At 36.9% G+C, this 23,988-nt stretch overlaps 1 protein-coding gene across 1 annotated transcript in view; it reads left to right on the top strand.

The window, feature by feature from the left end:
* LOC131675456 (long-chain-fatty-acid--CoA ligase 5) overlaps window positions 1-23,988 on the top strand; it is a 688,157-nt gene that overhangs the window by 91,809 nt on the left and 572,360 nt on the right. The gene's annotated exons all lie outside the window — the stretch shown is intronic.

The following is a 23,988-nucleotide window of genomic DNA, read 5'->3' as shown; positions in this document are numbered from 1 at the left end:
ATCAGCATTGACGAGTAATGAATATAACGCGATGGATTTGTCAAATCTGCTCAGTTGAGTAACTAGCATCATGGCTGAGTATTTCAAGAACACAGCTTTGTTACTCTTGCGTGCACATCGTCTGGCGAATGCAGGTTATGCTAGTGTCGAAGACATCGAAAGATGGTTGACACTGGGTTCATTGGCATTGCGCAAAGCCCATGAGCTTTCTCGTTCGCCTAGCTTGATCGTGTCTGGCAAACAGAAGCTGCAGGCAGCTATGTGCATGATTAGAAGCGTTTTACATCTACTAAACGAATACAAGAGTAGGCTGTTGGCACAGCCCTCCATTGCCACCTCATCGATTGCCGAACCTGTGGTGAGCAAGCATAGCGAACAATCCATATACGAACCTCTCGTTATTTTGGATGTAGTTGGTGAAGGTCTCGAACCGGCTAGTACTACTACTTTTACTACTACTACTGCCACCACTACACCGGCTGTTGTTAATCCAGCTCAAGACTCAACAGTTCACTAGAACGACATCAATAGTGCGTTCAAAGGCAGAATAAAGACTGGTGTGATAACCAATATGAAACATCTGGATTTGAATGCGTTTTTGAGGCATGCCAAACAATTATTCCATGCTCAAATTAAGGAGACCTTGAAGAAACATAGTTCTTTAAAAGTTAATGCCGTAATGGATGCCGAGTATGCAGTCGAAAAGAATAATTGCGATGAAAAGCTCGATGTGAAGCATTTCAATACGAAGATGGCGCCGATATACCTAACCACAGACATAGACGAGTGGCTCGTCGAAAACGTTTTACAACCAATTAGTAAGAGCACGGAAGAATTTCATGAGCAAGACTCAGGCTGGTCTCTTCGCGTTATATTAAACTTAACCGTAAATATCAGCAAGTACAATCCTATGAGAGCTGGTTCTTACGTTGAATTGCCCAAGCCTGTTAAAAGTAAGAAAGCCTGTGTGAACTTGCTGAACAACGATAACGAATGCTTCAAATGGGCCATCCTTACGGCGTTACATCCAGTCGCAAGGAATGCATGCCGTGTCACTGCCTATACTGCTCATCAAGATAAATATAATTTCAAAAATCTATCATTTCCGGTACACCCGAAAGAAATCGTGAAATTTGAAAAGCAAAACAACGTTTCAGTGAAAGTGTACTTTTTAAATTTGAATAATGGATCTTACGATGTGTTGCCGCAACATTTGACCGATGAGAAAAAAGACAGGCATGTGAATCTTCTTCTAGTGGCAAATTATTATATCGATGTAAACGAAAAGCAGCAGCAGCAGTAGCAAATGGAACGTCCCGGTATACCAAACAAAGTGCACTACGTTTGGATAAAAGACTTATCTCGATTGATGTATCGACAGTTGTCATTTCGCAAATGTAAGTCGTACATATGCGATCGTTGCTTGCACTATTTTCTAACTGAAGAGAGATTGAAAACGCACGAGATCGACTGTAAAAATGTGAATATGTGTAAAATTGTGCTTCCCAGTGTCAAGGATAAATATTTACAATTTGAAAACTTTAAAAATGAGTGCGCGGTATCGTTCGTCGTGTAGGCCGATTTTGAGAGTCTCTTGGAAGCGGTGTCCAACGACGAGCGGATCTATTAACGTCACAAACCGTACAGCGTTGGCTTTTTCGTCAAGTGTATCTACGATGACTCTCTTTCGCGTTATCGAAGCTACAGACAGAAAACCGTCGATGACGTTGGTCCGGCCAAGTGGTTCGTTCGCAATCTTCACGATTTGGCCAAGTATTTGCAAGAGTTGTACAGAAGCCCGCAGCCTATGGAAAATTTAACGTTTCAAGAGGCGTTTAGCTTTCTTCGTGCTACGCTATGTCATATATGTAATAGGCCTTTTGTCGAGAATGAAAAAAAAAAAAGACAGAAAAGTTCGAGATCATTGTCACTTTACGGGAAAGTATCGTGGAGATGCTCACAGCACGTGTAACATTGCTTATCAAGAATCGCGAACTATACCCGTTTTTTTCACAATCTCAGCGGATACGATGCGCATCTATTTATCCGGGAAATCGCAAACGAATTTCCCGGTCGAGTGAGCCTCATTCCTCAAACCAAGGTAAAATACATATCTTTTACGAAGTACGTGGAAGATACCGATATAAAGCTGCGTTTCGTCGATTCGTTTCGATTTATGGCGTCTTCGCTCGACAAACTATTGTCGTACTTGGAAAAACACGATATTCTAGAGCGACATTTTCAGCAAGATGACGGATACACGATTTGAATAGCGAGTTGCGTAAGCGAGCGGCAAACGAATTCGAAAAAATGCTGTATAAACTGTTCAACAATGCGGTGTACGGCAAGACCATGGAAAACGAGAAGAAACACATCGACGTGAAGTTGGTGAACAAGTGGGAGGGGCGATACGTTGCCGAGGCTCTGATAGCTCGACCAAATTTCCACAGTAGCGACATTTTCGACGACGAACTGGTGGCGATTCAACTGTTGCGTACGGAAATCACCGTGAGAAAACCCATTTACATAGGTCTCGCTGTTCTCGACTTGTCCAAGACGCTCATGTATCGATTCCACTACGACTACATGCTCGGTGCCGCCATTGGCGAGGAGCGTTGCAAGCTTCTGTACACCGACACGGACAGTCTCGTGTACGAGATCACCAATGTAGACATGTACGAGGTCATGAGTCGTGATATTCGCGAATTCGATACGTCGGATTTTCCAGAGCCGAATCGCTTTGCGATTCCCAGAGCCAATAAGAAGGTGGTCGGCAAGATGAAGGACGAGAATGCCGGAATGCTCATGCTCGAGTTCGTGGGACTCAGAAGCAAAATGTACAGCGTGAGAGTTCGGAATAGAGATGCGATAAAGAAGGCAAAGGGGATCAAGAATTCGGTGCTGAATACCATGATTACGTTCGCCGACTACGCCAAATGTCTCCGAGAAAATGTGATTTTGAGCCGACAGCAAAAGTTCATCAGATCGCGTCATCATCAATTGTACAGCGAGAGACAAACAAAGATCGCGCTCAGCGCGCACGACGATAAACGCTTCTTGCTGCTCGGAACCACCGAAACGCTTCCTTGGGGCCATTACGGCATTCCATTGGTGGAGAGGGAGGGCCGGATAGATGCGTTGGGAATGATCGCAGTCGAGCCAACGGTCGCTGCTGCCGCCGCCGCCGCCGCTGTCGAGCCGCCGTCGCCGAAAAAGAGCGGAATGGGGGACGGGTTATATCAATCGACGCCCGAGGCTTCGCAGCTCATTCTCATCGAGACAAAGTTACCAGCAACGTTGACGACGAGTAGCGAGCAGCAGTCTTCGAATTTTATTCTTAGTCAACTTGCACCGAGGAAAAGAAAGTTACTGGAAGCTCGGTTCGTCAATAAAATTAGAAAAAAATAAAAAAAATTACACGAGGTAATTGTGATTTTGTGTGTGTGTGTTTTGTTTCAAGTCGACTGCGTTTAAATATCATTGTTTTTTCTACAGATGGATCTCGCGCAGCTGAATAATTTAGCTTGTAATCAATTCAAACCCACTATGAAGATTCGTGAATTGGACTCAGAATCCAAGTATATGATCACCAGACTCAAACAAGTTGAAACACGATACGGTGCAAAAATCGTAGCCGAAATGAACGACGAGTTTCAGCTGCTTCTACCAAACAAGGTATCGAGTGCACTGATCGTGAATGAAAAGCTGTTCAACGATATGTCGGATTACGCTAATAAACTTAAATTATTTCTCAGCCATAAGGGTAATGATTGTATAGAATTTTCAACTGCATAAATATATGTATATCAATGTACGCATAACAAGAAAAAAAAAAAAAAAAGAGAATAAACCTCCTTTATATTTTTTTCAAATCAAAATATGTGTGTGTGTTTATTTATTAATTCTTCAATCTACATAGTTTTTCTTTTTTTTCTCTACAATACGGTTCTATTTATCCAACTATTGTGCAAATCATCAAATCCTAACCACTTTACGAAAACTCGATTACCACGCCTCTTAATAACCTTTTCCACTAGATAGATGTCGGGATATTTGGTTTTCTGAAGTTCCTGTTCGTAGAAGCCACCTAGGATAGGCTTATTTTGATAATCTTTCAAATGATAAGTAGCTGGATTTGTTGGTGCCACGCGCACAATTGTAAATATTTCCGTTGACCAATTTGGTGTATATCTCTTTTCAAATACTTGCTTCGCTTTGCTCACTCTGACTTTGTCGCCAACTTTGAACTTTGGCTTTCTTCTTCCCACGTATTGTATCAATTTTTTTAATACTTGAGCTTGATTCGCCGCTGTAACTTGGATAGGTTTTATACCAATAGTTTTGTGTTTGCGATTATTTTAAGCAGTTGTGAGCTCCGGTAGTACGTCGAACCATTTGTAGTTCCCACGGAGACTAAACTTTTTCCACATAGCGTTCTTCAACGTGCGATTAAATCGTTCGCATATCGAAGCTTTGAGCGAACTATTGGTAGAATACAGATTGATATTATATTTTTTCACGAGAGCTTGAAAATCTGTATTGTAGAATTCCTTGCCTCTATCCGTATGAAGATTCTTTGGCCGTCTACCTTTCGCTAAAATAGATTTCATGGCCGCTGTCACATCACGACCGGTTTTCCTTTTCACTGGCACAGTCCATGCGTGCTTGGAAAAATTATCAATTATCGTGAGAAGCCAATTATAGCCGCGATTTTGTCTAGAATAGGCCTGCATATCGACGAGATCGGCTTGCCACGTCTCATCGATACCTCGAACGTCGTACTTTCGTCTTGGATAATTACGTCTCGTTGGTTTGTGCAACTCCTCCACCACCGCTTCCATCTAATCGACTGTTTTCTAAATTTTCAACACTTGACTTTATTCGTGGTAATTCCTCTTTGATAATTGCATCCAAATCCTCAAGATCACTCCTTAATCGTGCGATCACGTCTCTCGTAGATTTGATTGCCATCTGAACAATGTTTTGCTCTTAGTATATATATATCCACCCTCGCGTAATTCTTCGATTATCAAATGAATTTCGTTGATATGATTATTGTTACCAGCTGATTGCTCAGCAAATAACAATCGAAGACGATCAACGAGCTCATTCGGATCATCCCAGTATACGTAATCCATCGAAGTATTGTTTCGAGCAATCTTGTAGGTAGGCAAAGACGTATCAGTCGTCTGTAGCAGCCCCTCGCCTCCTTTTGTATTTTTTTTAGTCAAACCAAATAACGGACCAATTATGTTATTGAATTTATTACTATTGTGCGCTCGTATAGCCTCGTTTGGATTATTTTTCTTCCTATGAATATTAGAAATCTCCAAGATTTCTTTGTAGCTCTTGAGATCATTGGAAGTAAATAAACTTTGATCAGGTTGCTTTGCAACCAGTAACTCCATCAAACCCTGTGTTTTTGGATACTTGAAAACATCGATGTCTACGTTATCTTTGTCAAAAATCATCGTAGATTTACCAAGCGTGTATGATCCATTTCGTTCTTTACGTACTCCATAAATCAAGTCCACAAAATTCGAATCACTTTTATCCAATGCATTCGTGTACTTGTCGCCAGCTAAATGCTCATCCTCGCTCGGTTCGTCGGATAAACTGTTATAAATTTGTGTAGTATTGTGCGTGACAGTAACCTCGCTATCTCCGCCACTAGACTAAGCGGTTTCGTACTTGTCGACATTATCAGCCGAATTGATTTCGTATTTTAATTTTTTTTTGTTTAGAAATTTCGGCTTTTTAATAACTGTAACGGGAGTTTCGGGGGGAAGATTTTTTTTTTGTTCCTTCTCACTTATTATGACTTTAAGAGGAACGACTATTGGTTTGAATGTCTTATTCAAGACTTCGTCGGTATACTCTCGGTTATGCTTCAATAAACTATATTTTCGTCTTATCGCGTCTTGCGCTTTTACGAGTTGAGAAAGCACATGTTTTTCCCTTTGATGATCAGCCATGTTAACGCTTCGACGATCATCGAGAGACTGTGTACCGCATTACTATCGTGATATATTTATAACAAAGCAATCAAAGCCCTTTCGATATCTTCCACAATTTATAGCTCTGTCTTTGTCAATCACTAAAAACCCATATTTATCATCCAACCAGCATTTTGCATAAAGTTCTTTAAATTGATTGTAAGTCATATCTGAATTCACATGATCGTCCTATATATGTTTCATATTTGCTTCGTCTTGCAATTGCCAATAAATTGACGTTATCTCTCACGAGATGCTTAGGAATACGCGCGTACGTTTGCGAGAGATAGAAACAGTCGACGCTCCTATGTCTGCCCATACAAAAGAACGCGCGTACATTGTCCTGTTTCTCACAGGCGATGTCGTCGAATATCATAATTGAATTAGGCAATGCATGCTCGGGATCGATCACGGATTCGTGCTCCTTGAACGGAAAATACTTCACTCCGTCTATCGGCTTTAACATCTCTTCCAATAATTTATACTTTGGCTGATCGAGCGATTTCGAGTACACGTAAACATTTTCGAATCTAACGCCATTGGGGTGAGTGATAAGCGCAAAAAGACTGTTGGTCTTGCCACAGTTGGACGGACCACAAAAAATAGCTCTGATGCTATTTGGCAGTAAATCTCCGTGACGCTTTGGTTGCTTATCCTCCCGCACGATGACGTCAAAATTTTCTACGGGAAGTTTCACAGTTTGTTTCTTGAAATTCATACTCACGAGACAGAGTTCGAACGATAACTGACCACATGGCTATATATATACCTGTTTTATAGTTTAAAACGTTAGTCGTGTGTTGGACTTGGTCGAGGGATGATCATATGCAAACGGCAAAGAGCAAAGAAAGGACGAGGATTCGTCAATAATATCATTAATAAACTTCCGTTTGAACTCCATATTCCCGGCTATCAATATTGCGGACCAGGAACTAAGTTACAGACGCGTTTAGCTCGCGGCGATCCAGCAATCAATCCTTTCGACGCAGCTTGTAAGCAACACGATATAGTGTACTCGAAAAATCGAGAAAATATCCAGGTTAGAAATATCGCAGACAAAATTTTAGCTGAAAAAGCGATCAAAAGAGTCTTCGCTAAGGATTCTAGTTTTGATGAGAAAGCAACTGCTTACGCTATATCTAACGCCATGAAATTAAAATCAAAGTTTGGTATGGGTCTCGCGAAGAGAAGAAAGAAAACCAAGACGGAAGGACGCAAGAAAACGAAAAAGTTAATTAATTTGAAAAGCGTGATCAAAGCGGCCACATTCAAATGGTCCAAGGGTAAATGTGCGCGCAAAGTCATCGGTTCTGCTTTGAAAAAAGCTCCTACAACCGTTAAAAAAGCTGGTGGAAAAGCAAACATCAATGTTCCACGAATTCTGCCAATATCAACTAAGATGGGTGGAGCTTTGCCCTTCCTCATACCACTTTTGCAGGCTTGAGTGCAACTGGCGCTCTAGCTGGTGGCGCCGCGGGAATCGCAAAAGCCGTGAACGATGCAAAGTCTGCAAAACAGCAATTGGAAGAGAACAAGAGACACAACAAAACGATGGAGACCATTACTCTGGGAAAAGCTCTGTATCTCAAACCTTATAAAAAAGGCTATGGACTTTATCTCAAACCTTATCTGGGATCAGGTTTGAAAAAAAAAAGTTCGAAATAAATTTACCGGATAGAGCCCTCACAAATGCCGACTTGATGAAGTATGCAAAAGTTTTGAGTATACCAAATTTTCGCGGAGTCTTCATGAGAAATGACTTACCGAGTTCTGGACCATATTATCACGAATCAGCTATAGTCAATCTTGACGGCGTCGAAGGAACAGGAACGCACTGGGTGGCTTATCGCAAAATCGGAAAAAACGTCACATATTTCGATAGCTTTGGAGATCTTAGACCACCTATTGATTTAATGATGTATCTTGGCGATATCGAGATCAAATATAATACGAAAAGATATCACGATTTCAATTCTCACGTATGCGGTCATCTTTGCTTACAGTTTTTGTGCGAGGGTATAAAAGTAAAGGCAACGTGAAAATATCGGTAGTCATGTTCACACAGTCATGGAGGATTCGTTAACTCTGACGCTCTCAGGTAATTCTTCACTGTTGGAAGCGCACCATTTCCCACCAATCGAACTATCACAGCATAAACATTACAAGTTGGGCTTAGTCGAGTTTCTAACGTTCTACTCGATACCTAATATCGACGTACATAATAATAAATTTTACGTCGCAAATCAAATTATCGACATACCTGTCGGGACCTACGAGATCGACGACATTGATAAATTTCTTCGCAAAGCTGTGCAGCCTCTCCGTACTGATAATAATAATAATATAATATTTAATTTGAAACCAAACAACAACACCTTGCATTGTACAATCAAGTGTTCCGAACCTATCGATTTTCGTCCGTAGAATTCTATCGGACGATTGTTGGGTTTTTCACAACGTACATTAGAGGCAAACGTTTCTCACAACTCTGATCTTCCCGTCAGTATTCTCAGAGTAAACGCTGTGAGAGTCGAGTGTAATATAACCGCTGGAGCTTACTTGAACGGAAACACCGTTCACGATATTCACGAATTTTTTCCAGCAGTACCGCCTGGATATAAAATTATTGAAATTCCCTCTCGCGTCATTTATCTTCCAGTTACGAAAAAGTCTATAGATTATTTACAATTACGCATCGTCGATCAAGACGGAAATTTAATTAATTTTCGCGGTGAAGTCATAACCATCAGATTACACCTCAAAAGCGTATAATGGGAATTGTTTACGATTCAAAGAGTGGTAGGGACTATATAAGCATTGAAAAATGCAAATCCATCATCAGTCGTCGACTGAAATGGAACACGTCAACCCGACGAACTCCAGTCATCAATCGTCATCGGAAAGCGAAAGCTTTAACACGTCAAAGTATAAAGTTCTTAAAAAGTCTTGGGTTAAGAGTAGTTCCAGGTGGAAAATAAATTGCCTAATATTTTCTTTTTGCTGCTGCTTTCAACGAAACCATGGAGAACATTCTCGAAATACAGTCACCTGTCGTCTTCGATGAATCTTTGGCTAATTACGAGATCCACGCTCATCAACCTTACACCAATTCATCGTTCAAAAATAGTGACGAGATTCGTATATGAATTCAACATCAAGACTTGTGCCTTTTACCATCTCGCAGCTCGTTACACATTTGTGGACGATTACGCAGCAACAATAACACTTTGTTAACGAATACTGATTTTGTTAATAATGCCATTTGTGACATATTTGAAGAAATTAGGTATGAGCTGAATGCTATAGAAATAGATAAATGTAAGAACGTTGGTCTCACAACCGTTATGAAGAACTGGTTATCTCTCACTCCAAGTTAAACCTTGATTGCCGAAAATGCCGGATGGATAAATACCTTAGAACAAGGGGACCGTAAAATAACTAATGCGAATGGCGACTTTGACATTTTGATTCCTCTGAGCTTCATACTTGGATTCGCTGAGGACTATCGCAAAGTGCTAGTGAATATGAAACATGAATTAATTCTCGTAAGATCGAGTACTGATTTAAATGCAGTTTATCAAAAGAAGAAGACCGTGGCCAACGTTGAAGCTTACGAAGAATTCAAGATTAATGTAACACGTCTCGAATGGCTTATGCCCTATGTGACTGCATCGAATGCAAAGAAAATACGTCTACTCGACTTTCTAAAAAGCGAACGAAGTATTTGAATGAGTTTTCGTAGTTGGGAACTGTACGAATATCCAGCGCTGCCTGCAAACACAAATCACGTCTGGACAGTTAAAACGACAAATCAGTTGGAGAAACCACGCTACGTCATCTTAGCTTTCCAAATCAATCGAAAAAATGAACCAAACTCTAACGCTAGTATATTTTATCATTGTAATATCAGAAATGTAAAACTGTACCTCAACTCTCAGTGCTATCCATACGGTAATCTCAACATTGATTTCAGTGAAAACCAGTACGCAATGTTGTACGATATGTATGCCAATTTTCAAAACGTATACTACGGTAAAGATGCCGAACCGATGCTCAAAAAACTCAAATATAAAAATTACATGCCATTCGTAGTGATTGACTGTTCGAAACAAAACGAATCATTAAAGACTGCTCCAGTAGATGTGCGCTTGGAGTTCGAAACCAGAGAAAATATTCCCGAAGGAACTACAGCGTATTGTCTTATTCTACACGATCGCATCGTTCAGTATTATCCGATAAATGGAGATGTGAAGAAACTTATTTAGGAGAGGGGGGGGGGGTATTAAAGAATTGACTCTTTCCTTAAGCAGCTCAGTAGTAGCTTTCTATCGCAATGGAGTACGTAGTGGATATGCAAGGCTTCATGATGCCTGGCAAAACTTATGCCGTGAAAGAGTTAGCGATACTCCCACTTAACTACAACGAAGAACCGCTCGTACGCTTGTTCAAACCTCCCTTTCCATGGCGAAGGCTAACGGAGAAATATAAGCGAGAAAATCTCTGGTTAGAACTCTACTATCATGGATTAACATGGAACTCTGGCGATTATAAATACGAAGAGCATAAATTCATCATCACAGATACACTCAAAGATGCCACAAAAATTTTCGTTTCCGGAGATTTGAAAAAAGAGTGGTTAGAACGATATGGCCTCAAAGTTTTCGATTTGAATGATTGGGGCTATTCGCCTTTCGAAAAATTAAAATCAGTTACCGTGTGCCCTAATCATAACGGCAAATACGTAACGACATGTGCACATCAAAACGTTAAAATAATGAAAAAGTTTTATATCGATGGCTGTTGTATGGATTGGGAAGAGAGCGATGAAGTCGTTGAAGGATTTCTATAGTGATTTTGTAAATACTTTGTAGAATAATATGTATTTTTTTTAAGAACACGTAGAATAAGATATATTTTTTATCAATAAAAAAAATTTTGTTTCAATTAATATAAAAAAATATTCTTTTATTTTTTATTAAACCATCCAACAACAAAAAAAAGCGAAATTCTTCGCTGACTCTGACGATGACAGCAGCAGCAGCAGCAGTTCATCTTTTTTATAATAAATTTTGTATTTTTTATCAACAAAAAAATTTATACAACATAGAATTTGGACAAAAAAAATGTTTATTTATTAGTTGAGGTGGTGTACAATGATAACATGTATAAATATGATTATTTCTTCTTTTCGTTATTGAACTGCTGATAGCCTTTTTGTCCAGGAAAATTTTTAGTATTGCTCGAAAATTTGGAAATACTTTGTTTCCATGTCGATGATTCTTTGTTCTTCTTTTCGTCCGGGTCTTCCTGTGGAAGACGAGAGTACGTTTTTTTTCTATTAAACCATCTTCGGTAGATGAGACACGCATGCACGCACACACGCGCGCCCGCGCGCACACATCGAACATAAAAAATTTATTATTCGTTATATACCAATTATAATAAATATTTATCAAAATTTATTATCATTTGTATGTATTAGCGCTTGGGCCCTCCCCAGCAGCAGCAGCAGCAGCAGCAGCCGCCGGCGCCGCCGCCGGCGCCGCCGCCCTCATATATCAATCGCGTGTGTAGCCAGTATACACAATACGGTATTGCCCGTGGTAACAGTGGAGCATCGGCCTGCGGATCCGGAGGACGCGCGTTTGATCCCCCGATCCGTCCGTTTTTTTTCAGATAAATCTAAAAATTTTTAACACGCGCGCGCGCACACACACACACACACACAATAAAACAATCAAAACGCGTAACACAGAACGCGCGCGGAGTGCATAGGAATCAAATCAGTGGGAGAGGGGGAAATGCAGAGAACGCACGCCACATCAGATCAAGCCACATCAGATCAACTCAGTAGGGGAGGGGGGAGTGCGTAGAACGCACCGGTATAACTCAGTAGGAGGGGGGGGGGGGGGTGAGTCGACAGCGCACGGGCCGATCAGCAGGGGGGGGGGGGTGAGGTGAACATGCACACACCTCAACTCACACGCTTCAACTCAGTGAGCTGATACCCCTCTGAGTTGATGCCCCTCTAGTTTACCTACTACACTGAAATTTGTTTTGGTGAAAGTTCGAGTACCAAATAATCTTCAAACGGACAGAGGCGAGGAATTTTACAACTTTTGAAGCTCTCGTAAAAAAATATAACATTAATCTCTACTCGACTTATAGTTCACTCAAAGCTTCAATATGTGAACGATTCAATCATACATTGAAAAAATGCTATATGAATAAAATTTAGTCTACGCGGCAATCACAAATGAGTAGATATACTAACCAAAGTTCACTGCTGCTTAAAACAATCGTAAACACAGAAAGATTTGTATGAAACCTATTCAAGTGACATCAGTGAATCAAGCTCAAGTATTACGCAATTTTCTCGAGAATGTATAAGAAGGAGGCCAAAGTTCAAAGTTAACAATAAAGTGAAAGTGAATAATGCGAAGCAAAGGTTTGAAAAGGATATACACCGAATTGGTCTACGGAAATATTTACTATTGTACGTGTAGTTTCATCAAATCCAACTATTTATTACTTGAAAGATTATCAAGATCAGCCCATTCTTTGCAGTTGAGTAAGATAGACCGATCTTAAATAAATATGCAAAAGATGTTTTATGTAAATGAAACACATTAATAATAGCGACTGAACTTGTAGAAAGAAAGAAATGAATTGTAGAATATTTTATATTTACCTCAAAGGTGAAATAATTTTTTTTCTTTTAATCACTAAAACTTGAAATTCTGACGAGATCAAGTGTTGCGCTTGCTCTCGCCTAGTATTTTTCCTCTTTTCCCTATCTTGACGGGACATGGTGACCAGCGTTAGGCGCATTTAAAATGTGCCTAAATCATGGCCTTTGTTTTCAGCCGACGGAGATCGCCGAGCAAGGCCGAGTCGGCCCGACGCAGCTAGATGGACTACGTTAGGTGTTAGAAAGAGAGAGAGAGAGAGGGACGTGCGTGCCCCACGCAGGTTTCGGCAGGCGCGTGACGCATAACCAATTTGCGCTTTAGTCGCGCGCCGCCTAATAAATAGGTCAAATGGCACTTAGAGAAACAAGTCGAAGGAAGCTGTCGATTGTGGTGAAGCGTACGGATAGCAGAGTACAGTATGCCACCCCAAGGAGCGAGGAGCTAATTTTCTGAAGCTACTCTGGGGAGAGACAAGAAGAAGCATACCGCGACATTGCCAGTGCCGTTTACCAACACCTCTGCCAGGAACGTTCTTGGGGAAGAAGCCGGCTAGGCATTGATCCTAGCGACGGCCAGCATCAGCATTTGCAGGGCTCAGCCAGGTCTTCCCAACGTTCGACGCAGTCAACAAGGTCAAGACTACTTTTACTTTTTCTCTCTCTCTCTCTCTCTCTCTCTCTCTCTATTTCTTTAGCGACACGGTGTTTGTGCTCAGATCAGGTAGGTGGCAAGGCGTTAGCGCGCCGGCTACCTGTTGGTAATGACACGGCCAGCGTATTAGATTTAGATCTGTCAATGCGATCTTTTACCGGACAGTTTCGCCTAGCGTAATTAGGCTAAGTCGGTTTGTCGCCAAGGTGGTTATCTGCCAGGCGATACGTTTCGTTGATCGTTAATATTGTGTAAGCGTGAGTAATTTAAGTTTATTTGTCTTTCCGTTTCTTTTGTGTGTTTATATATTATAAGTATTCCGATATGTACACTAGTGCTTAATGTTTGTACGAGTTTCAGTTAATATAATTTTGATATATAATCTCGTGGTTTTCTGAAACGCGATTTCAATTTATTTTCTGATCTTTTCCTCCCTCCTCCTTGATTGCTTTGAGCGAAAGCGCCTAATTTACGCACCCAATAATTGGTAACGATGCAAATTCGTCACAAAATTCGTTACACAATGCGTATCTGTCAAATCCACCATATGCCTTTAAAAACACGCTGGCTACCAGCAGATGGATGTTCGCTCGCAAAAGTCGTGATGATATGTAATTTGGTGCTTATATCTAAGTTTGAAATAAGTAAAAATTAACTGATCGATCAATCCTTATTTTTTTACTCACGTTATATATATATATATATATATATATATTCAGATATATATATAAATTTCAGAAATGTGAACTGATTTTTTTTGTTTCTTGTATATACAGGGTGTTTCTTTTTCATCCGACCACGCGCATAACCTAGTAAAAACAAACGTTATCAAAAAATGACCTCTACAAAAGTTTCAAGGGACTGAGTGGGCTACCAAATGCTATCATCAACTTTAACCCTTAATTCGATTTTCACGGTCATCTGAAGGTCAAAGTGCTTTTTTTAATTGGAACACCTATTTTTGACCCCGGAATTGTGTAGAACGGGAAAAATTACATCCAAAATAATATTTCAAGTTTGTATTTATGACCTGAGACGGTCAATTGAAGGTCAAATGTTCAAAAAACCTCCTAATAAATAGTTTTTTAAATTTTTTGGTAGAATAAATATTGTAAAGATACCTTTTGAAAATCATTATGACCATGTCATGGACCCTATTATCGATATTCAAGGTTATTTGAAGGTAAAATTTTTATCTTACCATTAGAATTACCCAGGAATAACGACATGGACGTAATAAGATTATGTTCCTTTTGGGGTGCTTGATTAGAGTGAGTCCCCTTGCCTCTCACTTTTCTTCAGAATTTAACGTAGGTTTTTAAAGATACCACCATTTTCTTGAATACATAATTGTATTCGCTGCTGAAATTGTTCTACTGTTCTGAGTAATACAGCCCTTGAAATGTTCTCACAAGCGGTTTCAATTGATGTTCTCACAAGCGGTTATGATCTGTTGTTTTTGTGACAGTATGTTTTCACGCCATTTGCTTTCTTTATTGGTTGATGGTTTTCTATTAGTATACTATACATTTTGATTCCAAGGCCAATAAATTATCTTATAATATTCCCATTGCATTCATCTTTCGTATTTCCGAGAACTTTTTTATTAACTAACGTATATCAAATTGATTATTTTCTGTGTAACCTGATGTACCAAATTTATTGATATCTTCTTTCATAATTTAATATATATCGACATCTTGAAATTTATACAAGAGGCTATCTGTATCAGTATAAAGTAATTTTGCTTTATGAGCTAGTCTTTCTTTTATGTACCCATAGTGGAAGTTCTATAAAAAATGTTTTCGAGAGCACACAATGTCCAAAATATATTGTTTTCTTAATACTAATAAACGTCCATGATAACTGTATTGCTACTAAATACTTATCAAAGATGGAGCTACTATGAAAGTTATGTTGAGCAATCGTACTTCTGCTCCATATCTACCATCCCATCCACTAACTAATTGGACGTATTTTCACTTCCTTTTATAAGCCATATACTTTCCATATACTGCATTAATCATTAGTTTATAGAATAACTTTTCAAACTCTCTTTTAACTCATTTTCATTTTTTGGTATTCAAATCTATTTCAGTTTTAAGCCACGGCTTTCGATTAAACTGTAGTGCTTTATGTATTTGTTTAATTTGAGTCCGTATTTGATAGCCTGCTTTAGCGCTTTATAGTGAATAACATACTGTTCTTTATTATACAGCGTTATTAAAAGTTTTTTTTGCGTTGATACGGGAGGTGTACTATATTCAGGACAAAGTGGAAGGTCCTTATGTTCGTCGTGTAGTTTTTTTGGATACTCTAGCTCAACTTCTAAAATATATCCAACCTCATTATTATCGGAAACATTGAAAAAATTAGGCTTATCAAGGTTCGAGACCCACTTAAAATTTTTATATCGTAATGATTGCGTCATCCCCCATCCATATAAATTGTTAACAACAAAATAAATTAAAGTCTTGATTGTTTTTTTTTAATTGTATTCTGAGCCCATGAATCGATTATTAGCTTTTGAATATCTATTATAACATTGGCTTATACCTCCTCGAATACCTTTTTGAATGAATAAAATCTTGTCTATATCAGTTAAGAGTTTTAGCTTAGTATTTATACACTTTAATATAGCATCCCATGTTAATCCAGGAGTAGTATAATAGTATGCGGGATCGACTCCGATAAGCATTCATACAACTTTTACGAAAATTTTCAAAAATATCGGCCAAGAGTAATACGTCAGTTTTTAAATATAAATCAGAATACTGTCCTAAATCAATGATGTCAAATGCATTCCACACTTTTTGAGCATGCTCATAGTCAGCTTCAGAGATGTTGCTATCTATCATTTGGCTATAAAAGTCATCAATGGAAGTAGTTGAGTCTGTTTTAATCTTTCAAAACTATTAATATACTCGTATGGAAAAACGCCTTCTCTCTTCGGTAATTTTATTTGTGTTTTCGTAAATTTATCTTTCTTGAATTCATGATCTACGATGTTTAGTTTGGTTAAGTATGAAGCTAGTTTTTCGAAAGATGATGGCATAAATCGATACGAATCAATGATTCGAAATTAATGGTACTACCGTCGACGTGTTTTGTGAAAGCTATATAACTCTCCCTATTTTCAGCTAGAACAATCACATTTCCCTCAAGATCGAAGCTAGTAGCTATTTCTTTTATAATAAAATGAGAATCATAGCCAGTAAGGTTATGGAAGACAACTGGTAGACGAAAATAAGGATTCTTATAATTTGAATTATAGGCTGGATCTGCGACACCTCTAAATCGATCCCTCAAATAACAATGATCTCTAACTCTTATTTCATCACGTTGAAAATATTTTCTACAAATATGACACACTTTGTACATTTTGAAATCTATTTCATTGCGCCATGAAAGATTCATTTCTATAGAATTCTTATATATTTTATTTATTTCATGTAACAAAAGTGCTAGTGATTTTTCTTTATTTTATTTTTTTCTATACATCTTAAAGATTGATTTAGAACCATCCTAACTACATTTTATATAAAGTCCAACACTAAAGGATTCATGATGTTGGAAGGATCGTCCATTATTTACTGGTTTCAATAAGCATTCTAAATCAGAATATATAATAAATGGAACCATTTCTTTTCGATCGTAATGATTAAATCTGAGAAGAAAAAAATGAAGTAAATTAACTTTATATTTATTTAACTTTGAACAATCTCCCTCATGAATATTCAACTTTGCTTTATCATTCAAATAATGGAGACAGCGTTCACATGAATAAATGTGTGAAGCATGTTTCTTTACTTGCCTTCTAACCAGAGCAAATAATGTTTTAATCTATACATAGTGGAATTTTAATTTAAAATTGTCATTGTTATTTGAACTATTAGATTTTTCTGTTTCATTTTCATCAATATAATCGCTTTGTAGTAACAAAAGATTGACGTGCTTATCTTGTTTTAAACTTGATATATAATAGGGTGAGATTTCGAATTTGAAACCGTATTTGTTTAGTATGTATAGAGTTATTGAAATAATATTCAATTTTTCAAATTTAGGAATATTTTTTACCTCAATAGGAAAGTTTATATAATCGAATTTCAATTCATTCTCAAAGGGCATATCATTTTGAATTCTTTCGCTATGAAATCTAGCTGGATGAAGACAGGCAAGCACAGCCCATTTAAAACATTCATTATCTGTATTTTGAATATTGGTACATGCTTTTTTATCTGCTATTTGTTTTGGTAGTTGAATATATGAGCCAGGTTTGATGTGCTTATCTTGTTTTAAAGTTGATACACAATAGGGTATAACTTTGAATCGGTGTTCTTTTGTATGTATAGGTTTATTGAAATACTATTCAATTTTTCAAATTTAGGAACATTCGTTACCTCAACAGGAAAGTTCATGCCATCGAATTGCAACTCATTTGCAAACGACATATCATTTTGAACTCTTTCGCTATAAGATCTAGCTGGATGAAGACAGGCAAGCACAGACCATTTAAAACATTCATTATCTATATTTTGAACATTAATACATGCTTTTTTATCTGCTATTTGTTTTAGTAGTTGAATATATGAGCCAGGTTTGAAATGATTAAACTTATTTATATTAACAGTAATACCAATGTTAGTTTTTAATGTCCAACCGGAATTTTTTTTTTGGAAATTCTTCTAAATTTTTAAGTATAACATCTTCAATATTTTCTGTAAACCATGATTCAAGATGTGTTGTTCTATAAAAGGATTTTATTCATTTTCAGTGTTGAAATAATTTATTTGACTATTCTCTACATTATCGTGTATTACACAAAATTGAGCTGATATTTCTATCTTTATTTTTAGAGCATTATAAATTGTAAGATATTTTGGTATTTGTAATTGTAAGAGTTTATTTGCTGCTTATAAGAGTGACTTTATATCTGTATGTTTTTTATTGACTATGAATACAGTCATTACTGTTCATTATATTACGTTCTTCAAATGCAGAATTTATTTCACGCCAAATAACTCCATCCCCTTGAATTTGGTTTGTAATGACTCGTAATGGGTTAACATTTCCGCCGACTTTTATGAAATTATTCAATTTGATTTCAATTGAATTTAAATGAGATACGCAAGTTTGACATCTCTGCTGTATTGTTCTACTTAAGTTAGGCTGCAACATATATTTTTCAAGAGAATTCAAGGCAGTAATTACTCTATCTTTCCATCTAATAAAATCATCTTTGTCTACGTCTGAGTTGTAATAGGCTTTCTATAAATCACGTACTGTATTTTCAAAATAAGAAATAGAAGCCATTGTGTTGGAAATGCGCGTGAGATAACCACTACTACTACCATCACTACTACTACTACTACTACTACTACTACTACTACTACTAGTACTAGGGTAAGTGGTTTTGTTGTGGGCACGGTTCGGTTGTGGACACCCCTGCGTTTCTGCTAACAGAAAACAGATGAGGTTTGTCTAAGAAATGTCATTTATGTATTATGGCAGCCTTTTTTTTATGCCAAATATTGAATCGAAGAAACGCGTTTACTTTGTTTTGTGAGTAATTTAATTTTTCTGTGCTTGAAAAAAAATCACAAAAATTTATTTAAACTTTTTCAATAGTATTAGAAATCTAAGTGAATCATTGAAGGTAAGTGTAATGCATATTTATTCAGTAGGAAGTTACTCCTACTTTGTGATGCAATATCGATTGCAACTTATATGTTAAAACCAAAAATTTCTTTTCACCACTTCTTAAGATGCCTGGCAAGTTCAATTGTGGGCACCGAAATTAGTTCTGTTGTGGGCGCCCGTTTTTTTTTTTTTTAAATGGTGAAATATCGACGTGCAGGCATGCGCGCCAAGTATTTCACATGAAAACATTGTGTTTCAAACGAAGAATAATGTCACAAATTTTTAAAATGTTGTTCTAAAATAGTTTGTTCTAAAATGTTAAGTAGTTGTTCTAAAATGTTAAATAGTTGTTCTAAATTGCAAAATAGTTGTCTAAAACGTTGTTCTGCAATATTGTTCGAAAAGAGTTATATTCTAAAATAAATAAACTTTCACTTTTTCTATATTCTTGGTGATTTTTCTTCATATTTTCCCATTTTCAGCAGATTTTGCAAGGGTGCTCACAACCGGACCAAAAAACTATTTTGGCCGAAAATGACCACTTCACAATATTAACAAAAAAATGTTTCTATTTGACGGAATCAATTTTGTCCCTTCGTTGGTAGTTAGCTAAGGTCTCTAGCTTTCCACAGATACCCATATGCCGAAGAAATATACACTTGGTGAAATGTTATGAGCCAAAAAAAAAGTGGTGTCCACAACCGAACCCTTTCCCCTACTACTAGTACTACTACTACTACAACTACTACTACTACTGCTACTACTACTACTACTACAACTACTACTACTACTGCTACTACTACTACTGCTACTACTACTACTACTACTACAACTACTACTACTACTGCTACTACTACTACTACTACTACTACTGCTACTACTACTACTACTACAACTACTACTACTACTGCTACTACTACTACTACAACTACTACTACTACTGCTACTACTACTACTACAACTACTACTACAACTACTACTACTACTGCTACTACTACTACTACAACTACTACTACTACTGCTACTACTACTACTACAACTACTACTACTACTGCTACTAATACTGTTTGTCACTGCTAAGGAAGCTAGTGAATCGGGCCGTCTGGAAAGACTGTGTTCTTTTCCAGTCGAGCGCGGTTTTTAAGGACTATGGTGGTGCTGTAAGCAGCGGTTTCAGCGGTGTGGGCTGAAGAGGAGATAGTCATACGAAAAAGTGGGGAAAAGCTTTTATATAATTTGAATTCATAGATAAATCGTAACAAATACTAGAGAAAGAGAGAGAAAAGTACCTTTACTATTAGGAATGCACCTAGCTAACATATAGTTTAGTCAGCGCACCTCAAGCCAGAAATGCTACGAAAGCGAGAGAGAGGGATAGAGAGTGATAGCGCGATACCACGACACCTTCATCGGGTGGCCTCTTTGTGTCCCAGGACATACATTGCTTATCTATTCATTAATAAAAAGAAATCTTTTACTGCATACAGCGTACCACAGACGACTCTACATCTGAATTTGTGTCAAAAATTCTTCTTTTTTATTTAAAAAAAATTTTTGTTTTATGCTCACAAATAATTTGAAAATATAATGGTCATTAACCCATTAATACCCAAGCCGATTCTGGTAGAGATAGCCTTGAAATAACTATTGGGTTCATGTTATAGCTCAAAAATAATTTACATTGGTTTTTTCTTTTTGCATTTCCAATTGTTTATAAAAAGTTATTTAAACAAATTGACAAAAGTTTTAGTTTTTTGAAAAACTATTTACGGCAATCGATTCTACGGGAAAATCCAAGGCGAAAACCTCTATAAGATTTTCTTGTCAGACTCGATTTTGTAGGTGTATATTCGTTATAAACAATTTGAAACTGAGAAGTGATGCTGACAAAGACGTCTCTAACATTATTTTTCTCGACCCAACTGTTTTTGTTAATCATTATGGGTAAAAGAACTACTTTCTTCAAAACAGATCCTTAAAAACAATTACGAATGATTTTCTCTGTGAGTTTTGCAAAAATAAATATCACATTTAGAACAACAATATTCAGTCAATACTGAACAATTTTCGTTGTCACACTTTCTACGTTTCCCAACCTTTATATGATGTTCCTCTGTCGGAGTTTCAACTTTTTTCTGTCGTTTGGGTCGATGAGTATTTTCGAGTTTTTGAATATAATATTCACAAACTTCCTCCACAATATCTTTTGAACTTTACTTCTCATCTGGATGGAGTTTATTGTAAATAACAGTAGTATTAGCTAATGAAGCTTGAATAAGTCTCATGAAGAGACACCACGTCCATTTTTTGCTTCGGATTGTAGGCATAAGTGCATTACAATGCTGGTCGTGTAAGTCTACTCCACCCATGTGCCTTTTATACATTGAGAAAGCTTGAGGAAAGAGAATTTTTTGTTTAGTTTTATTATGCCAGCTTTTCATTTCAAATTTCGGTTCATCTCAGTATTTAGTTGAGAGAACTGTTACGGGTTTTGAGTCCATCACCGTTATGTAATTCAGTTTTGAATTGGCTTCATGAACTGAGATAGTGGTTACTCTATCAGCTTTCTTTGACATATCGATTTTTGCTTTGACGCGATTTTGACGAACAGTTCCTGTACCCGATAATCCAATATTTCTTAAGTGAATCATGAGATCTGGAGATGTAAAGAAGTTATCAAAAAACAAATGATATTTTGCCAGATTTTCATTTTTAACCGTCTCCAGGAATCTTTGAAGTAATTTGATAACCACTCTCGATCCCAAACAAACAGAAGCTAAAGGATTTTCAGATTCAGTACCAAACTTGCCCGTATATATATCTAAATCATATATATATCCATCTGAAGAACATAGTGCACATAACTTTATCCCAAATCTTATAGGTTTGTTCCTAATGCATTGCTTGATGCTAAATCTTCCAAAATATTTGACCATAACTTCGTCAATTGACAAATTATAATAAAAAAATCCATATCTCATACAATTTTCCCTAAATAATTCAAATAAGTATCTGACTTTCCAGACTTTATCTTTTTCATCTTTGTCTTGAAGTTTATGAAACCTAATGTTTTTTTTTTATTTTTACAAATTTTCCCTTTGGCATAAGTTCTTTTACTATTGGACACTGCAAAATCGTTTGTTGGACCAATAGTCAGACTGCTTTTTCCTAGAATTGACTATAGTAATCGTAATGATCACGATGAATCGGTCTAAATCATCATTGGTCAATTCAAAGTGGTTTTCGAAAGTAGCTTCTATAATAAAGTTTTTCATTGATTGAGAAAAAAAAAGAGTTCAAACAATTCCAAAAAACTTTTTGAGTAAAATGATGAAATAGATGAAAGATCATAGTCATCATCTGGAAGATCGTCATAATTCAAAGCATTATCACGCCAATCATACTTATGATTCGGTTCTAGTAACTTCTGGTCACTAGTATAAGAACTCTTTATATGTTCATACGATCCTGTAGGAAGCGGCCGAAGTAAAGTATATTCTTCTTCTTCATTACTTGAACCTTCATCTGAGCTCTCATGCTCTGTTGGAAGAAATGCAATATCAACATGATGGTCACCATCTATATCATCACCGTGAACCATCTCATTCAAATCAGCAATTCTTCGCTTCATCACGGTATTACCGTTTTATATTGAAGTATATAAAAAGAACAAAATCAGTAATTTATTCAATATAATAGAATGGTCTTCTATTTCACTGAGTGACAAGCTATCGTCGAAATAGTATATGACACCGAACTATTTAGTCGATTTACATTTGAAATGAAGATAGGAATGAAAATTAGAAAGAATTATAAAATTATGAGGAATTTCTACTGATGGTGTGGTTATTTCAGTACAACCGTAAAAAATCTTTTTCAAGTTATTTTTAGTTCACATTCGGTTCGTCAAATTCAAATGATGGAAACTGGTTTATGATTTCTAATTACAATTGTATGATAAAAGGCTAAAGAGGTTTTCGCCTTGGTTTTTCCCGTAGAATCGATTGTCAATTTGTTTAAATAACTTTTTATAAACAATTGGAAATGCAAAAAGAAAAAATACGTGTAAATTATTTTTGAGCTATAACATGAACCCAATAGTTATTTCAAGGCTATCTCGACTAGATTCGGCTTGGGATACAACGAGGTCAGCATCACTTCTCAGTTTCAAATTGTTTATAACGAAATTACACCAACAAAATCAAGTCTGACAAAAAAACGCTACAGAGGTTTTCGCCTTGGTTTTTCCCGTAGAACCGATTGCTGTAAATAGTTTTTCAAAAAACTAAAACTTTGGTCAATTTGTTTAAATAACTTTTTATAAACAATTGGAAATGCAAAAAGAAAAAACACGTGTAAATTATTTTTGAGCTATAACATGAACTCAATAGTTATTTCAAGGTTATCTCTACCAGATTCGGCTTGGGTATTAATGGGTTAATCTAAAATTAAAGGCCAATAATAAAAAAAAATATCATATTTTAAAATTTTTTAATGTTTTCTCTTTAAATTATCATAAATAATTTTTCCTGATTCCATTGTTTTTGATAAATTTTATTCTATAAAATAGTGTATATATATACTTTTAAATTTCGAATTAGTATTACCGCAGCGCCCTCTTTCGAATATGCTTGATAATAACATTCAGTATTGATTATCAATCCGATCACTCGACGTTTTGTATTTTATGATTTCAATCAAATAGAAACTCAGCTAGCTTGACTTATATGAAATAGAACACATTTGTTCAATGTATCTATTATGACACCATTTAGTAGCTTAACATTGTAACGGATATTTCCGCTGCTCAAAAGTTGGTTGTTGACCGCTGCTGGTCTCTGTCTTTGCGATGAGCTCAGCACAAGGTTGCGTACTGGGATTTGTGATAGATTTAAGACGTATGTTAATTTCTGTTTACTTTTACAATAAATGACCCGTGCCAGGTCTGAGGTCTCGCGCATGATCGTGCCTCAATTGGATTATCAAGCGTTAGTAATCCGTTAGATAAT

Source organism: Phymastichus coffea, unplaced genomic scaffold (genome assembly GCF_024137745.1).
Source record: "Phymastichus coffea isolate CEN01 unplaced genomic scaffold, Cenicafe_Pcof_1.1 PCOF00022, whole genome shotgun sequence".
NCBI lineage: Eukaryota > Metazoa > Arthropoda > Insecta > Hymenoptera > Eulophidae > Phymastichus > Phymastichus coffea.
The sequence above is the reverse complement of the archived record's forward strand: the minus strand, read 5'-3'. Positions and strand labels throughout refer to the sequence as shown.